Genomic DNA, 13,074 nt, shown 5'->3' with positions numbered 1-13,074 from the left:
AGTCTCAGGTCCTCGTGAGGTTATGTAGTTGGGCTTGTTCTGTGGGGCTCATTTATTAAATATTACGTGTGTGTCTGCCTGCTTCTTATCCATCTCCTTGGCTTCAGTCCTTCCCCAAGGTCAACCTTCTATCTTTCCTTTCATGGGAGTGCTGCGGGCCAGCCCCACAACCCACTATAAAAACAAAAACTATACCTGTATATCCTTGGAGAACCTAAGCAAATCAACTAAAAAACTAGTCGAATCAATGGACAACTTTAGCCAATTTACAAGATATAAAATCATCAACTTAAATCATCAGCAGGCCATTTATATATTACTAAAAAAAACCAGCATCAAAAGATAAAAAGAGAAAAGTCTATTTAAAATGAATGCAGAGGTACCCGTGGCCAAGGTGGAGAAAGAGGAGGCTCCCAACCGGGGGATTATTAGCATTTGAACAGACCACATCATGCATGAGTACAAGCTAGTGGTCCTTGGTTCAGGAGGCGTGGGGAAGTCCGCTTTGACTGTACAGTTTGTCCAATGAATCTTTGTTGAAAAATATGATCCTACATTAGAAGACACCTACAGAAAGCAAGTTGAAGTTGATTGCCAACAGGGTGTGACGAAATCCTCAATACAGCAGGAACAGAGCAATTTACAGCAGTGAGAGATCTGTATATGAAGAATGGCCAAGGGTTTGCACTAGTATATTCTATTACAGCTCAGTCCATGTTTAATGACTTACAGGACTCGAGGGAACAGATTTTACAGGTTAAAGATAAAGATCCGATGATTTTGGTTGGCAATAAATGTGACCTGGAAGATGAACAAGTAGTTGGCAAAGAACAGGGTCAGAATTTAGCAAGACGGTGGTGTAACTGTGCCTTTTTAGAGTCTTCTGCAAAGTCAAAGATCAATGTTAATGAGATATTTTATGACCTGGTCAGACAAATAAATAGGAAAACACCAGTGGAAAAGAAGAAACCTAAAAAGAAATCATGCCTGCTGCTTTAGACCCCACCATGCAGCAGCTCTGAGCCAGATTACAAGAATGAAGAACTGTTGCCTTAATTGGAAAGTGCCAGCATTCCAGATTTCAAAAAATACATTAATTAACAACATATCTGAAGAGGCTTCTCCTGCTTTATATATTATGTGAAGAATCTAGATCTTATAATGGTTTGCACAAGTTCCCTGGAGAAAAAACTGCTCTGTGTATATCTCTTGGAAAAATAAGACAATAGTATTTCTCCTTTGCAATAACAGTTATAACAGATGTGAAAATAATATACTTAACTCTTAATATGATTATACAAAAGAGCATGGATGCATTTCAAATGTTAGGTATTGTTACTCTAATTAAACAATTTCATATTGACCTTTTTATCATAATTCCTCCCCATCCAGCACTAAAAAGTTGAAACATTATACTTTATATCTATAATGACATAGATATAGAATATGAAATTTTCCCCACAAACTCACTGTAGCAAATAACTTTTTTGAGTCATTGACTTCATTTTATATTTAAAATCCTTCTGCCATTATATTCTAATTAAAATTGTTTGTGCATAATGCTTTTGAAAAAAATGGGTCTTTTATAGGAAAAAACTGGGATAACTGATTTCTATGGCTTTCAAAGCTAAAATATATAACTCTAATATTGCTTCTTGTGTTTTACTGTCACAGATTAAATTACAGCTTTTATGAATGATTAAATTTTAGTATATCTTAAAAAAACAAATAAATAAATAAAATTAAAAAAATAACTGCAGATAACATAAAATACTTGGGAGTCTACCTACCAAGACACAAATAGGAACTATATACATTTAATTACAAAACACTCTTCACAAAAATAAAGACAGATCTAAATATTTGGTTAAATCCTAACTAGTTATAAATTATAATACTCCCTAAATTAATTTACTTATTCAGTGCTATATCAAAGTACCAAAAAAACTATTTTACAAAAATAGAAAAAATAATAACATTAATCTGAAAGAACAAATGGTCAAGAATATCAAAAGATTCAATGGGAAGGTGGTGGGGGAGGAAGAGGGTGAAGAAAAGCAGCCAAAGAGTACCAGATCTCAAACTTTATTACAAAGTAGTAATGATGAAAACAATCTGGTACTGGTTAAGAAGTAAGATTTGATCAATGGAATGTATTAGGTACAAAATATACAGAAGTAGATGATTACAGTAAATTAATGTGAGAAACCCAAACATCCCAACAATTAAGGCAAGAACTCACTATTTAACAATAACTGCTGGGAAAACTGGAAAGTAGTCTAGCAGAAACAAGTTACGACCAATATCTCATTCTGTATACTGTAAAGGTGAAAATTAATAGTTGGACAATAATTTATGAAATTATGTGGTCGCCAATATTTATCATATCTCAAGTTGGAAATTTATTTACAAGTATTTATAAATATAGAGGAAACATATAAAGAAGAGAAATGTGAGGGGGGTAGAGAAGTTATCTAGCCTATCAACCTAAATGTTTTGCTCCAGATCTGCTTGTTCCAGGCAGAGATTAATTAACCAGGAAGACTGGTAGTGAGTAACCAGGCAGCCTCCTCCAAGAAGGAAGCTAATCTCTTCAGAAACCAGGAAAGGAGTCAGCCCTTTCCTCACCAACAAAGTAGCCCAGGAGCCAGAGTCCAAGTTGAAGCTGAGCTCAAAGCTGACAATTCAAGCCACAGTCTCCAGCGAAACTCCCGTGAAGACTTATCTCCAGGAGACACTCTCTTCAGACTATCTTCTCAAAAAAAATTTGCCTCTAGCGGAAGGATTTTGTTGCTTTTATGGTGACTCCTTGTCCCTTCCCCTCTTCACAGGGGCCAATCACAATTTCCAAATTGTCTAGCACTGCCCAGGGGGACAGTGTCTGTGGGATCAATTTCTCACCTTCTGAACCTTAAATTCTTACCTTCTGAAGATTACATTCTCACTTAAGGGAGTCAATTTTCTAAAATTCTTCTTCCGGAGAGATGAATACTCATCCTGGCTGATTGAGTTTTTGAGGGTGTGAATTCACCAAGTGGTTGGCGAACTCCTCCACCTAGTTCAGCTTTGTGTTAATTCAATCAAAAGGTAGACAAAGGAAAATTAATCCTGTCATCCTAATCTAGTGAGATAACAGTATTAATTCAGGATAGACAATAGAATAAAGAATTCTCTTTCACAAATGTAAACTCAAAGTGAAAAAAAAAGAATTCCCTTTTACAATATCAAGATGAATTCAAAATGAGGACATGATTAGGCATAAAGGGTAACAATATCATAAGCAAAACAGAGAAATATAGAAAAAATTACTTTTCAGAAGCCATAGATGAAGAAGGAATTCATGACCAAATGAGATATGAGAGGATCAACACAGGAAGTAAAATGGATAATTTTGACTACATGAAATAAAAATTTCGCACAAACAAAACCAATGTAACCAAGATTAGAAGGAAAGCAGGACACAGGGGGATTTTTTAAAAATAAGTTTCTCTGATACTATATAGGGAAATGAGCCAATCTTTTAAAAACAGACATTTCTTAATTGATATATGGTCAGACTATAAATAAGCAGTTTTCAGAAGAAGAAATTAAACTATAGTCATTCAAAAAATGCTCTAAATATACTAATAATTATAGAAATGCATATTAAAATAACTGAGTAGCTATTCCCTCATATCCATCAAATTGTTTTCCATGGCAAAAACAGAAAATGACAAATGTTGGAGCAGATAAGTAAAAGAGACACATTACTCTGCCACTGGTGGAACCATGAACTGGATCAACCATAGAGAAAAATTGCAGAACTATTAAAAGACCTATAAACTATATGACCTTTTACCCAACAATACCACCGTTAGTCTATACTCCAAAAAGGTTGAAGAAAAAGGACCTATGAGTACAAACATACAAGCAGAACTTTTTGTGTTGGCAAAAAATGGACACTGAGGGGATGCCCATTAATTGGGGAATAGATGAACAAGTTTGAGATATGACTGTGAGGGAATACCACTGTGCTATAAGAAATGATAAAAGGGATAGTTTCAGAAAAACCTGGGAAGATTTATGTGAATTAATACAAAATGAAGTAAACAGAACTAAGAAAACAGTAACAACAACAATGTAATGATACTCAATTGTGAAGACTTACTTAGTTTGCTCAATACAACAATCCACAACACTTTCAAAGGACGTACAGGAAAAAAAGATATCCATCTCCAGAGAGAACCAAAAATCTCTAAGGGAAGGCTGAAGAATACTTTTCTTTATTTCTACACACACACACACACACACACACACACACACACACACACACACACACACACCATAGCTAACATGGAAATGTTTTGCATGAATTTACATACTAATGTAAAAAATAGACTCGAATACAGGACTACAATCCCCATGAGCCTTTGCTCCACTTCCCCAGAATGCCTTGTAATCTCACCTGGGCCGAGATCGAGAAGGTATTTTAAGTTGATTCAAAGGCTTTTGAAGGGCTTTTCGGCTCTTTTGGACTTCCGTTTTGGAGCAGAGGCGTCTCTTCCATGATGTGAGGTTATTTTGTCTATGCCTCTAGTCTAGGCACATGTTTCTTACTTGTATATTTTTTTAATCTTTAACCTTTAATAAACCTCTAAAAAATATAATACTCCTTGCAGAGAGAAACTAATTTCTACCTGCCTCAGATGCCTCAGTCTCCCCATCTCCCCTAAATTTTAATCTTTACAGTTGGCGACCTAATGTAAAAAAGAATTTTCAGTCTTCTGATTTCTTTTCTGATCTTAAATTCAGTTTTAATATCTAGTACCTAGAAAAAAAAATTTTTTTTTAAGCCATATCTCTCTGGCCAAGGTTTTCTACCCTCGCAAAGCTGCTACAGGCTCCGGACCTGCTGCCCACCCCACCTGGCTCGGCCCGCCACTTCCTGCCTGCAGCCTGCAGCCCTGATTGTCCTCACCTGGTACCTGGTCCCAGCCTTGCCCACCCCCGCAGCCGCTCCAGCTCCTGGCCTCTCACCGGCCCGCTGCCTGCCTGTTTCTGCGCCCCAGACCCATGAGCGTGACCCCAGCCGGCTCATCACCCAGATCCTTGGAGCAGATCGCTCAGGACTCATTGCGACCAGCTGGTAACAGTATTGGCCACGTGGGCGGAGGGGAGAGACCAGAGGGAAAGGAGACCGGGCAATTTTCCCTTAGGCTAAGCCTCCACGTGGCTGGGGGTATTGGCCGCAGGGGTATCAGAGCAGGGGAAAGAGAGAAAAGACTAGAGAGAAGAAACAGACTTTTCAAACAGAAACCTAAAAAGCAATGGGCTGTTTAAAAGGATTTTTGACTCTTCTGGCAATTTCATTGATTCTACCTGCCTGTCTGGGAGCAGACTCAGCCCAAAGATTCAACTTTAACTTTGGGGAGGAAAATGGGTGGCCCAGCGAACTGGAAGCCAGGCCCAGAGACGGGAGGTCTCTAGCTAAAATCTGGCCTCCGATGCTTCCCAGCTGTGGGGCCCTGAACAGGTCCCTTGAACCCCTTAGCCTAGCCTTTACTACTCTACCTTCGGACAATAGGCATTTAAATGGATAATTAAAAACAAAAAACAAACAAACAAACAAAAAAACCCCAAGGAACTTTGAAGAGACTAAAGGCTATATTCTAAGGCATTTCAGACTCCAATGGTTTATAAAAAAAAAATCTCTGTATTCTATTGCATTGTTTTGTTTAAGATATAACTTTGTGATTTTAAGTTCATATATTACTGGATTGAATATTATTCTGTGAACTGAAGGTTGATTGAATTTATTTTGAATGTACTGAGTTTTAAAATTCTGTTGTTTTTCCCCTGTCATATTTCTTGACTTCTCAATAAATGGATAGAGGGCAGGAAAGAATTTGGAATTGATTTTTTTTTAACTTCTATAGGGCACTCATGAAAATGCCTTCTACGATTAAGGCCTTGATAAACATGAAAGGGGAAATATATTGAAAAGCGTGCACCATATAACTTACCTTACCTTCTGTCTTGGAGTCAATACTGTATACTGGCTCCAAGGCAGAAGAGTGGTAAGGGCTAGGCAATGGGGGTCAAGTGACTTGCCCAGGGTCACACAGTTGGGAAGTGTCTGAGGCCAGATTTGAACCTAGGACCTCCCATCTCTAGGGCTAGCTCTCAATCCACTGAGCTACCCAGCTGCCCCCCATATATCTATTTTTAAGCTTTACTAATCTTTCATTTTTTGTATCATAATCCCTTCATTAAAGAATGCATCAGGGAGGAAGAGTCCAGATGGCAGCCTAAAAGGAGGAGAGGTTCAGACCTCTGACTACTTTTCCTTACAGCCCACAGACAGAATGCTCCTAAGGGACTGAAAATCAAACCTAACAGCAAGACAGAACCAAGGAACCCTCCAGGCGGACTTAATTCCAAAGGTATACCTCCCCCCCCCAAAAAAAAACTGGAATCCGAGAACACTCGGGGATTAAGGGGAAGACACCTAGAGCACTAAGCCTCCAGAGGCAGCGGGAACCTCTGGGCAGGTAAAAGTGCTAATCTGGAGGGCATACTTTGTGGGCAGGGCTGTGCCAACCTCAGAGCATTGAAGACAGACAGCAGAGAAGGCTATAGAGGGAGCATAGAGATGGCAGCCTGGCCAGAGCTGTGGAGATCTTCCATTTTTGCTCCAGCCTTCCAGGATATTTTGGCCTCAGAGCACACCCAGCCCAACCCGGCTTAACTTAATCCCATCAAAAGTCTTCAGAACTCAGGGAAGTCCAGGCTCTGCACCCCTACTTTATAGACTACTGGACTTTAATCAAATCAAAAGTCTCCAAAGGGCAGGGAAGCTCAAACCCCAACAACGCTCCCCCACAGACTGCACGGAGAGATCTTCTAAGTTCCAAGAGGGGAGACTGACAGAAGCCCCCAAAACCAAAATAATGAGAGGAACAAGAGCACAAATACAGGCAGCAAAAAAGGGGTGAATATGAGCAAACAAAAAAAAAGAAGAAAGAAATTAAAATAGACAGCTTCTATACAGAAAACAGAACAGAGGGAGAGGGATCAGCAAACAATAAATCAGAAATCCCAGCAAATTGGATAAAGGCTTTGGAAGAACTCAAAATGAAATTCAAAACTCAAGTAAGAGAGGCTGAAGACAATTTGGAAAAGAACTTAAAAACCAAATTAAGTCATCTGGAAACAGAGGCACTTGAAATAAAATGAGAAAATAGTGTCTTGAAAGCCAAAATCAACCAGCTGGAAAATTAGGCAAAAGAGATAAAAGATGAGATAAAGATGATGAAAGATGACTTCCATGGAAAATCAGACCAGAAAGAGAAAGACAACCAAAAAGCCAGGGATGAAATCCAGTCTTTAAGAGCCAGAATACAACAACTAGAATTAAGTGATGGCACAAGTCAGCAGGACACTATAAAACAAAAATCAAAAAAATGAAAAAATTGAGGAAAATATGAAGCATCTCATTCACAAAACAGAGGATTTAGAAAATCGTTCGAGGAGAGACAATTTAAAAATCATTGGTCTACCAGAAGACCATGACAAAAGAAAAAGCCTGGACACAATACTACAGGAAATTATTCAAGAAAACTGCCCTGATATTCTAGAACAAGAGGGAAAAGTGGAGATTGAACGAATCCACAGATCACCTTCTGTATTTAATCCCTAACTGACAATCCAGGAATGTTATAGCCAAATTCAAGAGCTATCAGCCCAAAGAAAAGATATTACAAGCTGCCAAGAAGAAGTCATTCAGATACCAAGGAACTACAGTGAGGATAATGCAGGATCTGGTTGCATTCACACTGAAGGATGGAAAGGCATAGAATATATTCCAGAAAGCAAGGGAACTAGGTCTACAACCAAAAATCAACTACCCAGCAAAACTGACTATATTCTTACAGGGGAAAGTATGGTCATTCAACAAAATAGAAGAATCCCAAGAATTTGCAAAAAAAGACCAGACCTGAAGAGAAAATTTGATGTCCAAGCACAGAACTCAAGAGAATCATCAAAAGGTAATTTTAAAAAGAAGGAAAAAAGAAAAACAAAAAAAACAACCTTTTTTTAAAGAGACTCGATAAGTTAAAATGATATGTATCCCTATAAGAAAAGAGGTCATTGGTAACTCTCAAAAACTGCTGTTATCACCTGGGTAGCTAGAAGAATTACACTTAGAGGGAACAGTGTGTAAATCTTGAAATTTCTCAGACTTGTGAATGTTAAAAATTTCCACATTGGGGAATCCTCCATTGGAACAATTCACTACTGGGAACATTCCCCATTTTGATGTAAGAACTCGCCAGGATCAGAAATGGGAGGACCTCTACTCCACCCGTACTTAAGACTGCTTTAGGGGAAAAAACTCCTTGTTATGGGAGGCGCTCTACTCCACCCGTACTTAAGACTGCTTTAGGGGAGAAAACTCCTTACTAAACAATGAAAGTACTTGGACCCATGCTTATGATGAGGCAGGGAGTTCTTTGAGCCATACCTGTTTTTAGAATTGATACAATGGGATACTAGGTACCTATAAAAGGTCGGGCAGGTTTTCTCTTGATGGGATTAGTCGACTCAGCTGTTTTCTCCGGTTTAGACTTACTGAGGGGATTAGTCAACACAGCAGTGTTTTCTCTGGTTCAGACTTACTAAGGGGATTAGTCGACTTAGCTGGATTTCAGATGGGCTGTCTTTTAGAAAACATCTACGGTGATTGGTAGATGGAAGAACTTAGGGGAGGTGACATAGGAAAAAAAACCCTATATAAGAAAAGGAATCTCTTGAGCAAGGGATCCTTGGAGGCTTGGAGATAGGAGGCTCGGAGATAGATCCTTTTGGAGGAGGCCCTTTGAAGATCTCTTGAGAAGTCCCTTGGGAGGCTGACACTGGCTGGAACTCCCTCTGGAGAGACTCTGTTCCCCAGACATCCTTGCTTAAGACAAATCTTGTGGTGAGTGATAACTGACTGGTTTCTCTCTTAAGGCTTAGGCCTGGGTTGGCCAGGCCTGCCCTGGGTTGACCTATTCTTTTCTCATTAATTCCTTTTCTCTCTCCTTCTCCTTTTCTTTGATTAACATTGTATTATTAATTAAATTCTCTATAAAACCCAGTTGACTTGGGCATATTCATAATTGGGAATATATTCCCTGGCGACCACCTTATATTTGATTTAAAAACCAAGACACTGTAGTGAAACATATTTTCTGTGGTCAAATTTACTCACCCTCTCTTATATCTATCACAATTTATATCTTTCACCATTTTAACTCTTACAAATGACAAACTGTACAAGATAAAAGGACAAGACATAAAACGGCATATAGATATATGCATGCATAAAAACATATACGTGTGTATACACACATATATACAACTAGAGGTAAAAAAAAGAGGTTAATACTAAAAGAAATGGGAAAAGAAACATAGGGGGGTAAATTTATATGTCACAAAGAAGCTCATGGTGGGAGGGGGGAGAATATCAAGACACTGGAAGGTAAAGAGGTTGGGGATAGGAAATACTCAACTCTTACATGCTTTGAAACTGACCCAAAGAGAGAAGAACAATCCAATCCATTGGGGCAGAGAATAGATTTGCGCCTTATAGGGGAATAGAAGGGTAACAAACGGACTGGTGGGGAGGGAAACAGTACAAGGGAGGGAGAGGGTAGGGGAGTAATTTTAGAAAGACTACAGTGAAAATAAGGGGGGAATAAGAAGGGAGAGGGTAGAAAAGGAAGTAAAATAAGGGTGGGAATAAGGGGGTCTGTTCAAAAACAAACATTGGTGTAGAAGGAAATAGTGAAAGAAGAAAAGGCAGGACCAGGAGTAGAAATCAAAATGCTGGGAAATACACAGCTAGTAATCATAACTCTGAATGTGAATGGAATGAACTCACCCATAAAACGCAAGTGAATAGCAGTAGATTAACCCATAAAATTCAAATGAATAGCTGATTGGATTAGAATCCCAAACCCTACCATATCCTGTTTACAAGAAACACACATGAGGAAGGTAGATATGCATAGGATGAAAGTAAGAGGATGGAGCCAAATCTATTGGGCATCAACTGATAAAAAGAAGGCAGGAGTCGAGATCAAGATATCTGACAAAGCCAAAGTAAAAATAAATTAAGTTAAAAGAGATAAGGAAGATAATTACATCCTCATAAAAGGCAGTATAGACAACGAGGAAATATCCATACTCAACATGCACAAAATGGCATAGCATCCAAATTTCTAAAGGAGAAACTAGTGCAGCTCAATGATGATATAGATAGAAAAACTATACTAGTGGGAGACCTGAACCTTCCTCTATCTGATCTAGATAAATAAAAAAAAAATTAAAAAGAGGTAAGAGAAGTGAATGAAAGCTTAGAAAAATTAGAGTTAGTAGACATGTGGAGAAAAATAAATAGGGACAAAAAGGAATATACCTTCTTTTCAGTAGCACATGGTACATTCGCATAGCCAGGGAAAAAAATACATTCACAAAAATTGACCATGTATTAGGGCATAAAAACATTGCTAACAAGTGTGAAAGTGCAGAAATAATTAATGCAACCTTCTCAGATCACAATGCAATGAAAATAACAATTAGTAAGGGTACATGGAGAGGTACATCAAAAATTAATTGGAAATTAAACAATATGATTCTCCAAAACCGGTTAAAGAACAAATCATAGAAACAATAACTTCATTGAAGAAAATGACAATGATGAGACATTCTTTCAAAACCTATGGGATGCAGCCAAAGCAGTACTTGGGGGAACATTTATATCCTTGAGTTTATATATTAACAAATTAAGAAGGGCAGAGGTTAATGAATTGGGTATCCAAATTAAAAAACTAGAAAGCAAACAAATTAAAAATACTCAGATGAAGACTAAATTAGAGATCCTAAAAATTAAAGGAGAAATTAATAAAAATGAAAGTCAAAGAACTATTGATTTAATAAATAAGACTAGAAGCTGGTACTTTAAATAAACAAATAAAATAGACAAAGTACTAGTCAATCTAATTTAAAAATGGAAAGAAAAAAACCAAATTGATAGTATCCAAGATGAAAAGGGAGACCTCACCTCAAATGAAGAGGAAATTTGGGCAATCATTAAAAACTACTTTGCCCAATTATATGGCAACAAATATGGCAATCTAGGTGATATGGATGAATACTTTAAAAAAATAGAAATTGCCTAGACTAACAGAGGAAGAAATAAATTACCTAAACAATCCAATATCAGAAAAAGAAATTGAACAAGCCATCAAAGAATTCCCTAAGAAAAAATTCCAAGGCCCAAATGGATTCACAAATGAAGTCTATCAAACATTCAAAGAACAACTAATCCCAATATTATACAAACTATTTGACAGAATAAGCAAAGAGGGAGTTCTAACAAATTCATTTTATGACACAAAAATGGTACTGCTCCTAAAGCCAGGTAGGTCAAAAACAGAGAAAGAAAAATATAGACCAATTTCCTTAATGAATATAGATGCAAAAATCTCAAATAGGATACTAGCAAAAAGATTCCAGCAAGTTATCACAAGTTATTCACTATGAATATTCACTATGACCAGGTAGGATTCATACCAGGAATGCAAGAATGGTTCAATATTAGGAAAACCATTCACATAATTGACCATATTAACAAACAAACCGACAAAAATAACATGATTATCTCAATAGGTACAGAAAAATCCTTTGATAAAATACAACACCCATTCCTATTGAAAACAATAGAAAGTATAGGAATAGAAGGGCCTTTCCTAAAAAATAATAAACAGTATATATCTAAAACCATCAGCAAACATCATCTGCAATGGGGATAAACTAGAAGCCTTCCCAATAAGATCAGGAGTGAAATAAGCATGCCCATTATCACTTCTATTGTACAACATTGTACTAGAAGCACTAGCAGTAGCAATTAAAGAGAAATTGAAGGTATTGGCAATGGGGGAGACCAAGTTATCACTCTTTGCGGATGATATAATGGTCCACTTAAAGATTCCTAAAGAATCAGCCAAAAAGCTAGTTGAAACAATCAACAATTTTAGCAAAGTTGCAGGATACAAAATAAACCCACATAAGTCATCAGCATTTCTATATATCCCCAACCCATTTCAGCAGCAAGAATTAAAAAGAGAAATTCCATCTAAAATCACCCTAGACAAAATAAAATACTTAGGAATCTATCTGCCGAGACAAACACAGGAACTATATGAACACAACTACAAAACACTCTCCACACAATTAAAATTAGATCTAAACAATTGGAAAAACATTGATTGCTCATGGCTGTGATGAGCTAACATAATAAAAATGACAATCCTACCCAAAATAATTTACTTATTTAGTGCCATACCCATTGAACTACCAAAAAACTTTTTTACTGAATTAGAAAAAAAATACATCACAAAGTTCATTTGGAAGAACAAAAGATCAAGGATATCCAGGGAAATCATGAAAAAAATGCAAAGGAAGGAAGACTTGCAGTCCCAGATCTAAAATTATACTATAAAGCAGTGGTCTTCAAAACAATTTGTAACTGGCTAAGAGACAGAAAGGAGGATCAGTGGAATAGACTTGGGGTAAATGACCTCAGCAAGACAGTCTATGATAAACCCATAGATCACAGTTTTTGGGACCAAAACCCACTTTTTGATAATACTGCTGGGAAAATTGGAAGACAGTATGGGAGAGATTAGGTTTTCAACACCTCACACCCTACACCAAAATAAAATCAGAATGGGTGAATGTCCTGAATATAAAGAAACTATAAGCAAATTAGGCAAACACAGAATAGTATACTTGTCCGATCTTTGGGATAGGAAAGACTTTAAAACCAAGCGAGAGCTAGAAAAAAAAACACAAACTGTAAAATCAATCATTTTTATTACATCAAATTAAAAATTTTTGTGCAAACAAAACTAATGGATCCAAAATTACAAGGGAAGCAACAAATTGGGAAAAAAATCTTCATTACAAAAACCTCTGACAAAGGGCTAATTACTCAAATTTACATTGAGCTAAATATAAAAAATCAAGTCATTCTCCAATTGAAAAATG

At 37.2% G+C, this 13,074-nt stretch overlaps 1 protein-coding gene and 1 pseudogene across 3 annotated transcripts in view; one reads left to right on the top strand and one right to left on the bottom strand.

The window, feature by feature from the left end:
* SCAMP1 (secretory carrier membrane protein 1) overlaps positions 1 to 13,074 on the bottom strand; it is a 150,462-nt gene that overhangs the window by 88,722 nt on the left and 48,666 nt on the right. The window lies entirely within an intron of this gene.
* Positions 416 to 1,259, top strand: LOC100619297 (ras-related protein Rap-1A-like; annotated as a pseudogene).

The sequence above is a fragment of the Monodelphis domestica genome, chromosome 3 (genome assembly GCF_027887165.1).
Source record: "Monodelphis domestica isolate mMonDom1 chromosome 3, mMonDom1.pri, whole genome shotgun sequence".
Classification (NCBI taxonomy): Eukaryota; Metazoa; Chordata; class Mammalia; order Didelphimorphia; family Didelphidae; genus Monodelphis; species Monodelphis domestica.
The sequence above is the reverse complement of the archived record's forward strand: the minus strand, read 5'-3'. Positions and strand labels throughout refer to the sequence as shown.